This window comes from Manihot esculenta, chromosome 16 (genome assembly GCF_001659605.2).
Source record: "Manihot esculenta cultivar AM560-2 chromosome 16, M.esculenta_v8, whole genome shotgun sequence".
Lineage (NCBI taxonomy): Eukaryota > Viridiplantae > Streptophyta > Magnoliopsida > Malpighiales > Euphorbiaceae > Manihot > Manihot esculenta.
In genome coordinates this window covers 9,443,197-9,461,685 of record NC_035176.2, presented here as the reverse complement: position 1 = coordinate 9,461,685, position 18,489 = coordinate 9,443,197, and positions in this window count along the sequence as shown.

Genomic DNA, 18,489 nt, shown 5'->3' with positions numbered 1-18,489 from the left:
ACATATAACATATTGCTAGGGGCGATACGGCCACACCTGGTCTTTCCATCTCATATCATATCATATCGTATCATATCATATCATCTCATATCATATGGTGTCATATTGAGGGCTAGAGGATCATCCAATATCCATCCACATCATCATCATCAAATTATGCAATGCAACATATTCGTGAATTCTAATGCAAAACAACCTATTACATATCATGGTATTCATGATGCACGAACATGCTTAAAACATTTGATTTTTTTTAAAGTTCAGTTCTACTCACCTCTAGCTGACGTTTTACTAACCCTGGAGCAGCTGACTCACTGCTGAACATTTCGGTTCCTCAGGTCCGATCCTACACAGGTGGACTCAAATGAGGGACCAAACATACTCTAACATTACTCTAAACATCTCCCCAAAAACCCCCTAAAACACCTTAAAACAATCATGCAAAACAGGCAAAGGAAGGCTGAACAGGGGACCTTCGGCGGCACCTTCGACGACCGAACCCCTCTCCAGATCCGAAAGTCATGCACCTTCGGCGGCACCTTCGGCGGCCGAAAGTTCCCTCCAGATCCGAAACTCATGCATGTTCGGCGGTAGGTTCGGCGGCCGAAACTCCCCTCCAGAGCCAAAAGTCTAACTTTCGAGGGCAGGGTTCAGCAGCCAAAACAAGCCACCATAGGCAGGTTCGGCGGCCGAAGATGGCTTTGGCTGCCGAACCTGAGTTCTTCCAAAGTGGCAGAACTCAGCCTCTCTTATGCACAAATGCCTCCCAAACTTTCCAAACATGCATTTAGCTATTCTACAACATGCATACACACATTCATAAGCATATAGGGGTCTCAAACTAGCCTAAACCCCAACAAAAACACATCAAGCAACACATACAACATACATTATCCATAAACTCAACATTTAACCCTAACAACAAACAACTAACTTAAACATGCATTTCTACCCCATAAACCCTCATAAAACTTGCTTAAAACATCGAAGAAGGTGAGGATCGATGCTTACCTCTTGAAGATCAAGAGAGGGCGTAACCTAACTTGGAGATTTGAGGAAAACGGGTTCCGGAGGTCTCCAAGCTTCACAACTTCGATCTAAGCTCAAAAATCTTCAAAACCAAACTAAAACTTGTAAAAATCATGAGAGACTTGAAGAAAGAACTCAAGATCGACAAGGGAGGACGGAGACTCACCTTGACCAGAAATGGGGAGAGAAAACTCGCCCATTTTGGACAGGGGACCCCTTTATAGGTGGCTGGCCAGACCACTTTCGGGGGCCTAACGTGCCTCCGCATGCATGCCATGTTCGGCGGCCGAACATGAGGTTCGGCGGCCGAACCTGGGTCCTTTCTTCATTCTCTTTTTCATTCAAAACTCAATTTCTTTCTTACTTAAAACCATAAAATACATAAAAATATTTTATAAAAACATGATTTTACCCTTCTAGAGGTTTTCGACATCTGAGATTCCACCGGACGGTAGGAATTCTGATACCGGAGTCTAGCCGGGTATTACAGATCCCTTAGACTTTGTATCGACTATAAGCAGTTGAACAAAGTCACTACCAAGAATAAGTACCCGTTGCCCAGGATCGATGATCTATTCGACCAGCTAGCAGGAGCAAGTTGTTTCTCCAAGATAGATCTGAGATCCGAGTACCATCAGCTGAGAATAAGAGAAGAAGATGTGCCAAAGACGGCATTCAGGACCAGATATGGGCACTATGAGTTCCTTGTGATGCCGTTCGGATTAACCAATGCCCCTGCAGCATTCATGGACCTCATGAACAGAGTTTTCAGTCAGTATCTGGATCACTTTGTTATTGTCTTCATAGATGATATCTTAGTGTATTCCAGGAATGCAGAGGAGCATGCCCATCTGAGGACAGTTTTGCAAACCTTGAGGGAACATGGCTTATATGCCAAGTTCTCTAAGTGTGAGTTCTGGTTGAGGAGCATCTCATTCTTGGGGCATGTTGTATCAGAATATGGAATAGAAGTGGACCCCAAGAAGGTAGAAGCTATGGCTAACTGGCCTAGACCCACTACAGTGACAGAGATCAAGAGCTTATTGGGTTTGGCAGGTTACTACAGGAGGTTCATTCAGGACTTCTCTAAGATTGCAGCTCCTATGACCAGATTGACCAAGAAGAATCAAAAGTTTATGTGGACTGACCAGTGTGAAGAAAGTTTTAAAGAGCTAAAGAAGAGGTTAACGTCAGCACCGGTGTTAGCTCTGCCTAACAGTAGCGAGGATTTCACAGTATTTTATGATGCGTCCCGTGTGGGACTGGGTTGTGTGTTGATGCAGAATGAAAGGGTAATTGCTTATGCTTCTAGGCAGCTGAAGAAGCATGAGTTGAATTATCCTACACATGACCTAGAGATGGCAGCTGTGATCTTTGCACTCAAGATATGGAGGCATTACCTTTATAGGGTTAAATGTGAGATCTTCACAGATCATAAAAGCCTGCAGTACATCCTGAGTCAGAGAGAGTTGAACTTGAGACAGAGAAGATGGGTAGAACTGCTTAGTGACTATGATTGCAAGATTCAGTACCATCCGGGTAAGGCGAATGTTGTGGCAGACGCCTTAAGCTGGAAATCACTTGGCAGTCTATCCCATATCACAGCAAAAAGGAGATCGGTGGTGAAAGAGTTTCATAAGCTCATTAATGAAGGTCTACAGTTAGAGTTGTCTGGTACAGGTGCTTTAATAGCCCAGATGAAAGTGACACCTGTGTTTCTGGAGCAGGTGGCTTAAAAACAGCACGAGGACCCAGAGTTAGTGAAGATTGCCAGGACTGTTCAGTCAGGCAAGAACGAAGAGTTCAGATTTTACAGCAAGGGGATCCTCCGCTATGGGGACAGATTGTGTGTGCCAGATGACGTGGGTCTGAAGGGAGACATTATGAGGGAAGCTCATAATGCCAGATACAGTGTTCACCCTGGAGCCACCAAAATGTATCAGGATCTGAAAAGAGTTTATTGGTGGCCAGCTATGAAAAGAGAAGTGGCACAGTTTGTGTCAGCCTGCGAAGTATGTCAGAGGGTGAAGCTGGAACATCAGAAGCCGGCTGGAATGCTTAACCCACTGCCCATTCCAGAGTGGAAATGGGAGAATATAGCTATGGACTTCGTGGTGGGGTTACCGGCAACGTCCAACAGATTGGACTCCATATGGGTGATTGTGGACAGACTGACCAAATCTGCTCACTTCATCCCTGTCAGGAGTGGCTATTCTATGGACAAATTGGCGCAGGTGTTTGTTGATGAAGTGGTCAGGTTGCATGGGGCTCCTGTTTCTATAGTGTCTGATAGAGGACCCCAGTTCACCTCCAGGTTTTGGCGGAGTCTGCAGAATGCTATGGGCACCAGGCTAGATTTCAGCACTACTTTCCATCCTCAGACTGATGGACAATCAAAGAGGACCATCCAGACTATAGAAGATATGCTCAGAATGTGCGTGCTAGATTTTGGCGGTTCTTGGAGGCAGCATCTACCCTTGGTGGAGTTTGCCTACAATAATAGCTATCATGCTAGTATTGGGATGGCTCCTTATGAAGCTTTGTATGGAAGGAAGTGCAGATCACCTATCTGTTGGGAAGAAGTTGGAGAGAGGTCCTTAGCAGGGCCTGAGTTAGTAGAGATCACCAACAGAGTAGTGCCCATTATCAGAGAAAGAATCAGAACTGTTGTGAGTCGGCAGAAGAGTTATGCAGATGTCCGCAGGAAGCAAGTAGAGTTTCAGGAGGGAGATTTGGTGTTGCTTAAGGTGTCTCCTATGAAAGGGGTGATTCGGTTTGGGAAGAAAGGTAAGCTAGCTCCACGGTACATCGAAGCCTTTGAAATCTTGCAGAAGATTGGGAATGTATCGTACAAGCTGGACCTACCTGCTTCTATGGAGAGAATCCATCCGGTTTTCCATGTTTTTATGTTATGGAAATTCGTGTCAGATCCGGGCAAGGTTCTTAGTGAGCCTGATGTAGAGATCCTAGGAGATCTCACCTATTTAGAGCAGCCAGTACGGATCCTAGACACTCAGATCAGAAAGTTGAGGAATAAGGAAATCCCGATGGTGAAAGTCCTCTGGAATCACCACAACATCGAGGAATGTACCTGGGAGACACGGGAGTCCATGCTCCAGCAATATCCTTATCTCTTCTAAGGTGAGTGTTATGTGTTTTTATGAGTATGTTTATGTTTATGCTATGCATGTGCTAGTTGAGGAACATTCGGGGACAAATGTTCTTAAGGGGGGAGAATGTAATACCCGGCTAGACTCCGGTATCGGAATTCCTACCATCCGGTGGAATCTCGGATGTCGGAACCCTCTAGAAGGGTAAAATCATATTTTTATAAAATGTTTTCATATATTTTATGGTTTAATTAAGAAAAAAATTGAGTTTGGAATGAAAATGACCAAAGAGGGAAATCCAGGTTCGGCCGCCGAACATGGTGGAGTTTTGGAGTCACCTTTGGCTTCCGAAGGTGGGCTGGCCAGCCACCTATAAAAGGCCTCATGGCCGAAAATGGGCGAGTTTTCTCCCCTATTTCTGGTCAACAGTGAGTCCATGCCCTCTCATGGTTGGTTTTGATGATCTTCTTCAAATCTTTCAAGTTTTAACAAGTTTTAGCTTGGTTTTTGAAGTTTTTGAGCTTAGATCGAAGTTGTGAAGCTTGGAGACCTCCGGAACCCGTTTTCTCCCAAATCTCCAAGTTAGGTCACGCCCTCTCTCGATCTTCAAGAGGTAAGCGTCGATCCTCACCTTCTTCGATGTTCTAAGCAAGTTTTATGAAAGTTTATGGGGTAGAAATGCATGTTTAAGCTAGTTGTTTATTGTTAGGGTTCATGTGAGTTTTGTTGAAAATATGTGTAATGTGTATATGCTTTGTGTTGTTGTTGGGGTTTAGGATAGTTTGAGACCCCTATATGCTTGTTGGCATGTGTATGCATGTTGTAGAATAGCTAAATGCATGTTTGAAAGGTTTGGGAGGCAGAATGTGCATGAGGAGGCTGAGTTCTGCCACTTTGGAAGAACTCAGATTCGGCAGCCGAAGGCACTTTCAACCGCCGAACCTGCCTGTGGTGGCATGTTTTGGCTGCCGAGCCCTGCCCCGAAAGTTGGACTTTCGCTCTGGATTGGACTTTCGGCCACCGAACCTGCCGCCGAACATGCATGAGTTTCGGATCTGGAAGGCACTTTTGGCCTCCGAAGGTGCATGACTTTCGGCTCTGGAGGGACTTTCGGCCGCCGAACCTGCCGCTGAAAGTGCCCTGTTCAGCCTTCCTTTGCATGTTTTCTATGATTGTTTTAAGGTGTTTTAGGGGGTTTTTGGGGAGATGTTTAGAGTCATGTTCATGTATATTTGGTCCCTCATTTGGGTCCACCTGTGTAGGTACAGACCCGAGGAACCGAGGACCCCAGCTGTAATACCCGGCTAGCTTAGACATCGGAATTCTTACCGTCCGGAGGAAATCGAGGATGTCAGAGGTTTCTAGAAGGGTAAGAGAAAGGTTTCCTAAAATGTTTCAAGTGTTTTAAAGGGTTAGAGTGCAATAGGATTGAGTTTTGAAGAGAAAAGACCAAGGAGGATTTGGCCAGGTTCGGCCGCCGAAGTAAAGTTCAGCCACCGAAAGTGCCTTAGATTCGGCTTCCGAAACTCCACGTTCGGCCGCCGAACGTTGCATGGTTTTGCATGCAGGTTTGGCTGTCGAAGGTGAGTCGGCCAGTCCCCTATATAAGCACCTCCAGTCGGTGAAATGGATAAGTACAGCTTGTCTTTTCACTTCCAGAGGTAAGATCATGTCCTCCATGAGTATTTTTCATGGTTTTAGCAAAGCTTGCAAAGGTTTGATTGGTTTTTATATTGTTTTGAAGGTTTTAAGCTAAAAAGAGAAGTTTTGTGGTTTGGAGAATTTGAAGGAGAGTTGCTCTATATCTCTCAGTTCATATCGTTCATCTTCTTGTATTCAAGAGGTAAGGGCAGATCTTGAACTTCTATTGATAATTTATAGAGGTTTTATGGAGGTTTTGGGTAGAGTTGCATGATTAGGGTAAAAGTATGTGTTTTTGGTGTTTTATGGGTGAAAGCTTGTATATGTGTTATGGTTATTGTTTTTGTTGGGGTTTTAAGTTAGTTTTGGACCCCTTTGTACATATACTAGCGTATATGTATGTTGAGGAGTGAGTTTTGCATGCTTTGGGTGTTGGGAAGGAGTGAGGAGCTTGGTTGCCGTCGAGGATGAGTTCTGGATGAACTCAGGTTCGGCAGCCGAAGGTACATTCGGCCGCCGAACCCCTTGAGGAGGTGGCTTTGGCTGCCAAACCCTGCCCCCGAGAGTTTTGAGTTTCGGCTCTGGAAGGGGGATTCGGCCGCCGAAGGTGCAGCCGAAGGTTAGAGACTTTCCTCTCTGGAGTATGTTTCAGTCCCCGAACCTTGCCCCCGAAAGGGTTCGGCTGCCGAAAGTAGAGATTCGGCCGCCGAAGGTGCTTGAGTTTCGGCTCTGGAGAGGACATTAGGCCGCCGAACCTGCCGCCGAAAGTGTCCTGTCCAGCCTTCTTTTGCATGCTTTATGTGATTGTTTGCGGATGTTTTAGAGGGGTTTTGGAGCGTTGTTTAAAAGTTATTATGAGTTGTTTAGAGTGTGTTTGGTACCTCAGTTGAGTCCACCTGTGTAGGTTTGGACCGGAACCGAGAAGGCCCCAGAGTGAGAGTTGGCCCAGAATGAGCCAAGCATTGGCTACAGGTGAGTGGAACTAAACTTGATGTTTTAAATTGAGAAATGACACGTTTCTAGCATGATCCATGCATCATAAAATGCCATGTTATGTATTAGGTTGTGTTGCATTAGAATCCACGAATATGATGCATTGCATAAGATGATATTTGTATGGATGAATGTTGGATGATCCTTAGCCATTGATATGAGATCAGATACTATGAGATGAGATATGGCATGAGGTAGCCATACCAGGTTGCTCCTGGATAGTCCAGGTCGCTCCTGGTACTATGAGTTAGACAGTCAGCCTGTCAGATCAGATCAGAGAAGTCCAGGTGATGACCTAGTCTCCTTGGCACAATGGGACATGTTGTGATATGAGTCAGATAAGAGAAGTCCAGGTGATGACCTAGTCTCCTTGGCACAGCAGGACATATTACAATATGTAGTAAAGGGCTATTGGTGACAAGTTCATCCGTGAGATGATATGTTTGTGATGTGATGCATTTCATAAAAACATGTAACGAATGAATTGTTTTCTTGTTCCTCCTCACTGGGCTATAGAGCTCATCCCACTCCCTTAACCCCAGTTTTGCAGGTTCTGAGATAGCTATGGGAAGTCAAAGTCAGCAAGCGTAAAGAGGAAAGATATGCATGAATGTATGTTTGTCATAGTATAGTGGACATGATGTAATTAACAGATTAGTTGTAATGTAATACATAGACATGTACTGTCATATACTGGATAGACGTGTGTTTTCCCTAATGTCTTTGTTGTAGTGTAGTGTATGATTAATCCCTTTGTACATGGATCCTGTTTTACGTTTCTTGATGAGAAATGTGTGAATCAGGCTTAATGTATGGTTTTGATGAGATACCAGTGGGTTGTGTTCGGGAAGAAAGGGTTTCAATCCCTTGACCCACAGCAATCAGTAGTCACTGGTATAGGTCCTGAGGGCCTTTTCAGACTTGCATATCTGAGTAAGAATAGGTAAGCCTGGTAGTTGTACAGGATTGTTGAGTATGTTTTTTATCATGTATGGGATGTATATATTAGGTACACAGAGATATGTTCGGCTTACTACGGGTCCCGGCGGCCTTATGTCGAACTGGATCCTAGTGCCGGTAATGGTTCGGGCCATTACAGAGGGGTATCGGTTTTCGGGTCGTTACACCAGCAGTGAGATAGCTGCTTCAGAGTCAGCCAGAGGTGAGTAGAATAGAACTATGTTTTAAATTAATGAAAGTTTTAGCATGATTCATGCATCACGAATGCCATGAGATATATTAGGTTGTTTGCATTAGAATTCACGAATATGTTGCATTGCATATTATGATGTTGATGTGGATGGATATTGGATGATCCATTAGTCCTCGTATGAAATGATATGATATGATGATGATACGGTATGGAAGTCCAAGAAGACCCATTCTACGTCCCTGGCACAATGTAAGAGAAAGTCCAGGAAGACCCATTCTACGTCCCTGGCACATTGGAATGTTATGATATGCTATGTAAGGGAAAGACCAGAGACCTATTCTACGTCCTGGCACTATTAGATATGTAGAGGGCTATTGGTGACAAGTTCATCCTTGATGTGATTTGTCTGTGATGTGATGCATTCCATAATAGCATATGTTTTAAATGTTTTTACTACTCTGCTCACTGGGCTCTAGTAGCTCACCCCATTCCCTTAAACCCCAGGTGTGCAGGTCAGAGACAGTCCAGGAAGTTGTCAAGGGTAAAAGAGAGGTCTATGTAATAGAATAGTAGTGGACATGATGAATTGACATGTAATATAAAAAAACAGTCTTGTAATGTAATGATGTTTATTGAGGATCAGTAGTGTGCTTGACCCTAGCATGTGTAGTTAATCCCTTTGCACATGATTCATGAATTGTTTTATAATGTTTTACGTAAACCAAGCTTAATATATGATATGTTACCCCATTGGAGCATTTGATGAGGGCTCTAGTGTGGGGTTTATGTTCATGAGTGTGAGTATGCACAGGTTAAGCTTGGTGAATGAAAGAAAAAGTTTAAAGTTTTTATGTATATGTATGATCATGTATGGGATTCAACAAGTTTACAGGATGTATGTTAGGCTTGCTACGGGTCCCGGCGATCTTAAGTCGATCTGGATCCTAACGCCGGTAGCGGTCCGGTTTCCGGGTCGTTACAGTGGGACCAATGCCCAGATGGTCTGGCAGAACCTGCCTTGTGACCTGGCCTGGCAAAACTCCCCTTATGGCGTTGTTTAGTTGGACCAACGCTCAAATGGTCTGGAGGAACCCGCTTTATGACTTGACCTAGCAGAACTCGCCTTTTGGCCCCTTCTTGTCTTATTAATTTTTTTGAGGAAGGTAATCCCACCGTCCCTTATCACTAAAGAACACAACATATGAAAGAAATTTCTCATTAAATTGTTATTGATAAAACTTTTTCAGATTATAAACATTCAAGGCATGGGAATGACTTGACCATCTAGTTTGGCCAGCTTATATGACCCTGGATGAATAATCTTCAAGACCCTAAATGGTCCTTTCCAACTCTTTTCCAAATTACTAGGCCCAGCATTGCCACTTGTTACATATATTCTTTTGAGGACTAGGTCTCCTATATTAAAAGTTTGTGGCCTAACCTTACTATTGAACATTCTGGACATTTTATTTATGTAAATTTCTATTCTTATTGTGGTCTTTTCTTGTAGGAATTCGACTTGGTCCAAATTAAATTGCATCTCTTTGGGATTCCCTAAAATCTCAGGGTGTTGTGTCTTGAAGCTGCTGACTTGGGTTTCCATGGAGATGACTACCTCGACCCCATATACAAGAGAAAATGGATTTTCTCCTATAGCTGTTATGGGAGTGGTCCTATATTCCTATAGTATGTGAGGTAACTCCTCAGGCCAGTTGCCCTTGGCTTAGTCGAGCCTTTTCTTTAACCCCTGTAGGATGGTCCTGTTTGTTACCTCAGTCATTCCATTTGTCTAGGCGTGATAGGCTGAGCTAAACCTCAAGTCAATTTTCCATTTCTTGTAGAAGTCTTTAAACCTAAAGCTTGCAAACTGAGTTCCATTATTAGTGATCACTATCATTGGTATTCTGAATCAAGTGAATATGTTTTTGTTGATGAAGGAAATCGCTTGTTGGGTGATGATGGACTACACTGCCTCAACCTCCGCCCATTTACTGAAATGATCTATTGCCATGATTACAAACTTTCTTGACCTAGATGCCTTTGGGAATGGGCCAAGGATGTCTATCCCTAACTGAAAGAAAGGCCAAGGTCTTCCAATGCTGCTTGCATTTCTTCCGAGGTCCTTGGGATGTATGCATGTACTTGGCATCTTCGACACTTTTGGAGAAGTTGCTTTGCATCTTGCATTATCATCGACCAGTAGTACCCTTGTTTGAATGCTTTTCGGGTGATTGTCCGAGCTCCTTTATGGCTCTTGCAATCACCTTCATGGATATCCTTTAGGATTTCCTGGCCTTCCTCCTCTGTAACATATTGCAGCCATGGCTGTGTGGAAGACCTCCTATACAACCATAGTGCATATTTAGAAGACTTCCTTGTTACCTATTTGCTTGATAACTCATTGGCTAAGAGATCATCTTGTGTCAAAAATTTGTATATGGGTGTCATCCATGATTCCTCATCCTCTATGGGGAAAGACTCTTCCACCTCTGTTGCTGGAGTGTGCAATTTCTCAAACTGAAATAGTTGAGTCAAATATTGTTCATCCACCGCCGCCATCTTGGCTAAAAGATCCGCCTCTTCATTGTCACCTCTGGCTACCTAACAAAGTCCGTAGCTGCCTTGTCCATCTTTGAATCTTTCCATTAGGGACCAAACCTTTTCCTCATATTTGACAAGATTCAGCTCTCGAACTTTAAATTGTCCATGGCACTGATTAACAACCAATTATGAGTCACTAAAAATAATGGATTTTTATATACCTAATTCTTCAATGATTCTCAGGGCCATAATTACAGTCTCATACTCGGCTACATTATTGATGGCATTGAAAGCGAGCTTTGCTGCATACCAAAGCTTTATACAAGATTGAGACTGCAACAAAATCTCGATTCTAGAACCCCAGTCCCCGTAAGCTCTGTCTGCCCAAACCTTCCACTCCTCTATGGTTGATTCAGGGGATTCCGAAGGTTATAATGGCGAAATCATTTCTATAAAAAAATCAGCTAGCACCTAGGCTTTCATGGCTTTTCTTGGAACATACTTGATATCATAGGCTGACAATTTTACCACCCGGTCTATATACAAGCTTTCGCAGAGGATAATCGGTTCCGACTTCTATGGTGTATGGATCAAAGTATGATCATAGCTTTGTGGCTAACATTAGGACTGTAAATGCATATTTTTTTAGAGGAGGATAATTCAGCTCTGCCCCCCTCAGGACCTGGCTGGCATAATATACTGGGCATTGTTTGCCATTGTTTTCATGGACGTGCACCAAGCAAACTGTTTTTTGTGTCACAAATGAGTATAAAAATAAAACTTTGCCTTCAACAGATGGGCTTAGTAATGGAGGAGATGATAAAAAGATTTTCAAACTTTCAAAAGCCTTTGTACATTCTTCCCCATTGAAACTTACCTTTGCCTTTCAAGGCCTTGAAGAATGGGAGACACCTTATGGCCGAGCATGATATGGATTGACCCGGGGAAGTGACTCGCCCATTTAACCTTTATACTTCATTAATGGTTTTGGGTGCTTCCATGTTTTGGATGGCGTTGATCTTCTCAGGGTTCACCTTTATGCCTCTTTTTTAGATGATATAGCCCAGGAACTTTTCAGCTTTTACCCTAAATGTACTCTTTTCAGGATTCAGCTTCATGCCTGCTTTATCCAAGATATCATAGGCTTACCAAATATCTTTTGGATGGTCTTCCAAGGATCGGCTCTTTACTACCATATCATCTACGCATACTTCGACTGTTAATCCCATCATGTCTTTAAAGATTTCTGACACCAGTCTTTGGTACGTCACCCTGCATTTTTCAACCCTAAAGGCATTATCTTATAGCAGTAAAACTCCTTCGTTTGTTATGAATGCAGTCTTCTCTACGTCCCTAGTGTCTCTCACGATTTGGTGGTATTTTGAAATGGCATCAAGGAAGGAAATCACTGCATGACCCGAGGTTGAGTCTACCAATCTATCGATGGATGGTAATGAGTAATGATCTTTTGAACATGCTTTATTCAGGTTTGGAAAATATACGCACATCCTCTATTTTCTGTTAGCTTTCTTTACTAGGACCGCATTGCCTAGCCATGTGGGATATTGGACTTATTTTATTAGGCTTGCTCTCAAAAGCTCATCAACCTCTTCTTTGATTACCTACTGCCTCTCTAGAGAAAACTTTATTTTCTTTTATTGGTATGGTTTAATGATCTTGTCAATAGATAGCTTATGGGTGATCAGAGTCGGATCCACACCTGTTACATCTTTTGGAGACCAAGCGAAAGTGGTAACTTAGCTCTTTAGTAATTCTATTAGGTGTGTCTTTGTTTCTCCAATTAATGCAGTACCGAAACATACCTTTTATTCCTTACCCATCTAAACTTCCTCCACCGGGTCTGTTGGCTCTGGTTTTATATGAGATTATGGCTTCTCCAGCAGATCGATAAGCATCGTTGCTTTACCAAGACTTTTTGCTAGGTGACCATAACCTTTTTTTGCTAACCTCGGATTGACTCGAACCACTGCTATTCCACCGAGAGTTGGAAGCTTAAGACACGTAGAACCCATGTTAATAATGATACCATGGCAATTTAGGACTGGATGGCCGAGTATCACATTGTATGCAAATGGGATATCCACCACCGCAAACTCTCGCTTATATTTTTCATCATCCAATACTAGGGGGAGGTTGATGGTACCTAAGACTGCCACGGTCTTATCTCCTAACCCTACTAGAGGATAGGAAACTTTGACAAGGTCCTTTTATCCAAGTCTAACTTGTTAAAAATATTAAAGATGAGAAGGTTTACAGAACTGCCTGTATCCACCAATACTCGCCTTACCTCGTACCGGTTCAGGAGGATCTTAACGACTAGTGGGTCATTTTTAAAGAATCCAATCGCTTTGTTGGCAGGACCGAACCTTACCTCTTGCTTGGTCCATGTTTCTTTTTTAACTGACAGGACGTCTTCTACTAGACACTTATTTTTTCCTTTGCCCTTATTAGGTCCTCCCATAATGACATATACAATTTCGGCCATTTCAAGAGATAGGGAGGAGAGATTTCCTTATTTTAGAGAGAAAAGGAACAAGAAATCGGTTTTATTCCAAATGAGCGGAGAAAATTTAATGGATTTTCCAGCAATGGAACCAAATGATGTTTTAGATATTAGATTGATGACGTGACTGGAATGGAACTATGTTGTGATTGGCTAGACCTGCAAGAAAGAGAAGGTAATGCCGTGGTGGGTGCCCACGGTAGCTGCTCCGACGCTTAAGTCAGAATACTGAAGAATAGAGAGAATGCACTAAATTACTTAGAACTTGAGTAGTGCTCCAGAATAACGTACATTTACCTTTGTGATTCTTCTCATTTTATATTGTAGGAAGGTTGGGATGAATATAGTATTTTCGATAATCTGGCGATGATGTGGTCGCCCGCTTGATAAGAGATATTACCAGCTAATAGGTTGACAATCCCGCGATTACAGGCGTAAAGGGGATACGTAGGACTGTGACTGGTAACAGTAACTCCGTGCCAATACTCGCTCTGTCGAGAGAGGGCGAGTCTTGGTGATAAACTAGGTGTTAAAGTGTCTAGATCTTCCTTCGGGCTGGACCGCGTTTCTCACTTATCAGATTCCTGCCACGTGACCTATTCTGTGATGACAGCTCATGACTTATTTTGCGCAATTATTATGTAGTATCAATTCTTTTTCTCGTTTTGATTATTTATTTATTTTTTAAATAAAATTTAAATTTGAAAATTATAATTAAAACTAAACAAAATCATTGAGCTAAATTTTAATATTAAGTTTAAGTTTATAAACATTAAAGATTAAATTAAATGAGAAAATTTTAAAATTGTAAAATTTAATTCATATTTAAGTAAATATAAATGGAATTAAAATTAAAATTAAAAATTCTTATTTATTATAAATTAAACTAAAATTGAACTAAAATAAATTTGATTAAAATGTAAATTAACATAAATTTTGAATATATAATTTATTTTTATTTTCATAATTTTTAAAAAATAACAAAAAAGTATATATATTTTATGTTAAATAATTTAAATGAACTAAATTAAATGGATACAAAATGAATTGCAAATGTACTTGTAATTAATTTATAAAATTAAATGGATATATATAGATTTACAAACGGAAACGTAACCATAAAATTAAAGGATACACAAAATTTGTAAACAAATATATAATCTATTTATAAAATTAAATTGCTAAAAATAAATTTACAAACGCACATGTAACCCATTTATAAAATTAAATGGACACGTAAATATTTTGAAACGAATTTATAATCTATTTATAAAATTAAATTGGCATACACAGACTAAACAAACAAAACGAAAGTATAAACTTTTATAAAATTAAAAGGATACAAATAGATTCTCAAACAGATATGTAAACCGTTTGTAAAATGAATTTATAATTTATTTACAAAATTATAATTTATAATTTATAATTTATAATTTATTTACAAAATTAAATGGAGATATGGATTTTTAAATAGAAATGTAACTATTTATAAAATTAAAATAAGAAAAATATATTTATAAGCGGATGTTAAACCGTTTGTAAAATTAAATAGACGTAGATGGATTTACAAATGGATTTATAATTTATTTATAAAATTAAATGGCATAAATACGAATTTGCAAATAGAAGTATAACCATTTGTAATATTAAGAGGACACACGAATTTACAAAAAGACATTTAATTCGTTTGTAAAATTAAATGGCTATATACAGCTTTATAAATGGATGTATGAATTGTTTCTAAAATTAAATGAACACAAAAAAAAATTCAAATAGATTTATAATCCATTTATAAAATTAAATGGGCACACAGATTTATGAACAAAAATATAATCGTTTATAACATTAAAAGGACACAAACATATTCATAAACACATGTGTAAACCATTTATAAAATTAAATAGATACAGATGGATTTGCAAACTGACTTATAATCCATTTATAAAATTAAATGGATATGCAAAATTTACAAATGAAAGTGTAATTGTTTGCAAAATTAAAAGGAGGTACATGGATTTGTAAACATATTTGTAAAATTATATAGTTACAAATAAATTTATAAATGGATGTGAGATCTATTTGTAAAATATATGGATACAGAATGATTTTTAAATGGACTTATAATTAGTTTGTAAAATTAAATAGACACGCACAAATTTGCAAACGGAAATATAATAGTTTATAAAATTAAAATGATATAAATAAATTTATAAACAAATGTGTAGACTGTTTGTAAAATTAAATACACATAAATAGATTTACAAACGAACTTATAATCTGTTTGTAATATTACATAAAGACAAACAGATTTATAAACTGAAGTGTAACTATTTTTAAAATTAAAAGGATATATACGGATTTACAAACAAACATATAATTCATTTATAAAATTAAATGGTAAATAAATAAATATATAAAATTGTTGTCCCTTTAAGCAACCCAAGAGGGGGGTGAATTGGGTTTATAAAAAATTTAAAGGGAAAAACACAAATTAGAAGGCAATAAAGAAGAAGATAATCAACACAAGAATTTATAGAGGTTCAGCTATCCCAAGCCTACGTCCTCTCCTCAAGGTCCACCTTGAGAGTTCAACTCCACTATCATCAAATCTTCTTTGGGTGAAGAATAAAACCCTTACAATCTTAGAGCAAGCCTTTGCTCTTTACAAATCTCTTTTTCACTCAAGAGCAATTCTTTGCTCAATGCCACACTCACAACAACAGAATCTCTCAACAACCTTTACTCACTCTGAAAAGCCAACCAATTACAACTCAAAACAGGCTTTCAAAAAATTAATGCTTTGGCTCAAGGTTTTGAGAGAGAGAGAATGAAAAATGTTGTAATCTCAATAAATATTTGCTTAGATGGTTGTTGTAACCTTTTCATATCAAAAACTCATTGTATTTATAGTTCAGTCATAAATATGGCCGTTGGGGGTGCATTAAATGCAAATAGAGCCGTTTATGTTCAGAAATAACCGTTATATCTTTCTCAGAGAAATTCAGGTTCGGCGGCCTAAGCTAAAGTTCGGCGGCCGAACCAATTGAGGTGAAGAACATCACTCTTTAAAAAAGGACTTTCGGCGGCCTAAAGTTTAAGTTCGGCGGCCGAACATGTGGGACTTTCGTCTCTGTCCCTCTCTTTCGGAAGCCGAACTTTAGGCTTCGGAGGCTGACTTAAAAGCACACTTTCGACGGCCGAAGGTAATGTTCGGCGGCCGAACATAGGTGACTTTTGCCTCTATCCTTCACTTTCGGAAGCCAAACATTTAGCTTAGGGGGCAAACCACCTTCGGCGGCCGAAAGCCAATGTTCGGCGGCCGAACATACAGGACTTTCGTCTCTGTTCCTCACTTTCGGAAGCCGAAGGATGCACTTTAGGGGGCAGGCTGAAAACACACTTTCGGCGGCCGAAAGTCAATGTTCGGCGGCCGAACATATGGGACTTTCGCCTCTGTCCCTGACTTTCGGAAGCCGAAGGTTGGCTTTAGGGGGCAAAAATATTTCATTAAATTCTTTGAAAAATCATAACTTAGGCTATAGAAATCTATTTTTCAATCCGTTTGAATTTTTGTAACCCATATTTTTAGATCTTTGATTTTGATAAAGAATAATTTCAAAATCACTTCTTTTGAAAAATATCATTTTAGTCCTCGAAAGTCAAGTATTTAAAAATTTGGCCATATCTAAAAAACTTTTAGAAATGAAAGAAACCTTGAGCCATCACACCTAATTAATTGAAATTCACAATGAATAACTTTACAAAACATAAACAAGAAAATACTTCATGATCCCTTTCTTGTGGTATGCTTCCAAAATATGCATTTTTTCCTTTTGAGATTGAAGCAATTTCGTTCTTGTTAGCAAGGGACCTACAAGCTCAACATAAACACTTTTGAAGATAATTAGTAGCATACCAATTGTTTATTAATCATCAAAACAAGGATTAGAACATTTAGGTTCAACAATCTCCCCCTTTTTGATGATGACAAACAATTGGTAAACAATAAAATAATAATCATAGGTGTAGTGTGTGCATTTTAAAAATTACTCCCCCTTAATGTGCTCCCCCTGTCAAAAAATACTTTATGCCATATTTAAAATGTGAGAAGACACATAAGGGAGGTTTTGACTCAATGCAATGAGATGTAATGGATCCTATATGAATGAATGAGTTCCAACAAAAAAATGCATCTCAAGAAGAGCTATAATTATGCACAATAATCATGAGTCAAATAGATATCAATGTATCAACATCCATAAAACCAAAAGATATCAATGTATCATCATCCATAAAACTAAAAGATATCAATGTATCAATGTATCAACATCCATCAATGTATCAATGTATCAACATCCATAAAACCAAAAGAGTACCATTATACCATTCTCCCCCTTTTGACATCATCAAAAATAAAAAATATCACAATACCAAAAGAGGAGAAAAAAAATAAGAGTAACTAAATAAGCAAAGAAAATCACTGAGGAGGCTGAGGAGGTGGCACTCCAGATGACTGCTGAAGAAGGTGCAAAATCTGGCTCTGCTGCTCGATCAGGGTCTGCTGCTGGTCTGTAAGTCGTGCTAACTGCTGCTCCATCTGAGTCTGGCGATCAGATATCTGAGTCTGGTGATCAGACATCTGAACCTGGCGATCAAACATCTAGCTACCTGCAGCTCCAGACGACCCATGGCATCATACAGATCAGATGCAGTCTGTGAAGATGTACCCTGCTCGGTGGACCGCCCGGTACTAGCATCGCCTCGGGGAGCTCGCTCTGTCTCAAGATCAGCAGGAGAAGCATCATCTGACTCCTCATCAGAACCATCATGTGCCTGTGCTGCTGCATGTGCTGCTCTGCGGGCTGCAAAATCTCTCCTAGAATTATAAAATTCATTGCCTCTCCTAGTCAAACCCATGTGGTGGAGGGTAGCCTCAGTGTAGGGGGTGTACTCACTAGACAAAGGTAAGGCCGACTCGGTACCTGGGTCAACCCCTAGGGCTCGGAGAAGAAGAGTAAGATGACGACCAAAGGGGAGACATCCCCTACTCAGCCTAAGAGAGTCAGCTATAGTGTGAATCATGATATGGGGCAGGTTAAGGGCTCGACCCTCTAGCAGACAGGATACTACAAACATGTCAGAATAGGATAAAGCAGTCCTATGACCTGCTCTAGGGAGAACCTCATAGGTGACTATGTGGTGAACAACTTTAGGGAGAGTGGCGAGGTCACAGGCCTTAAGCCTAGAGGGCTCCTCACGATCTACGTCTCCTGAAATAATCCTAGTCTGGTGAAGGGAAGAGGCCTCACCAGTGATCCACTTATGAGTGGTGGAGACAACAGCCCCAGAGTTGGAGACACTTAGATGCCGAGCAATGATGTCAGGAGTGAGGAAAACTCTCTGACCATTTACAAAACTGACCAGGTGGGGGGGAGTGTGACGGGTAAAGGTGTGTAGGTTTGCATAGAACTCCCTAACAATCCTAGGATGGGTGTCTG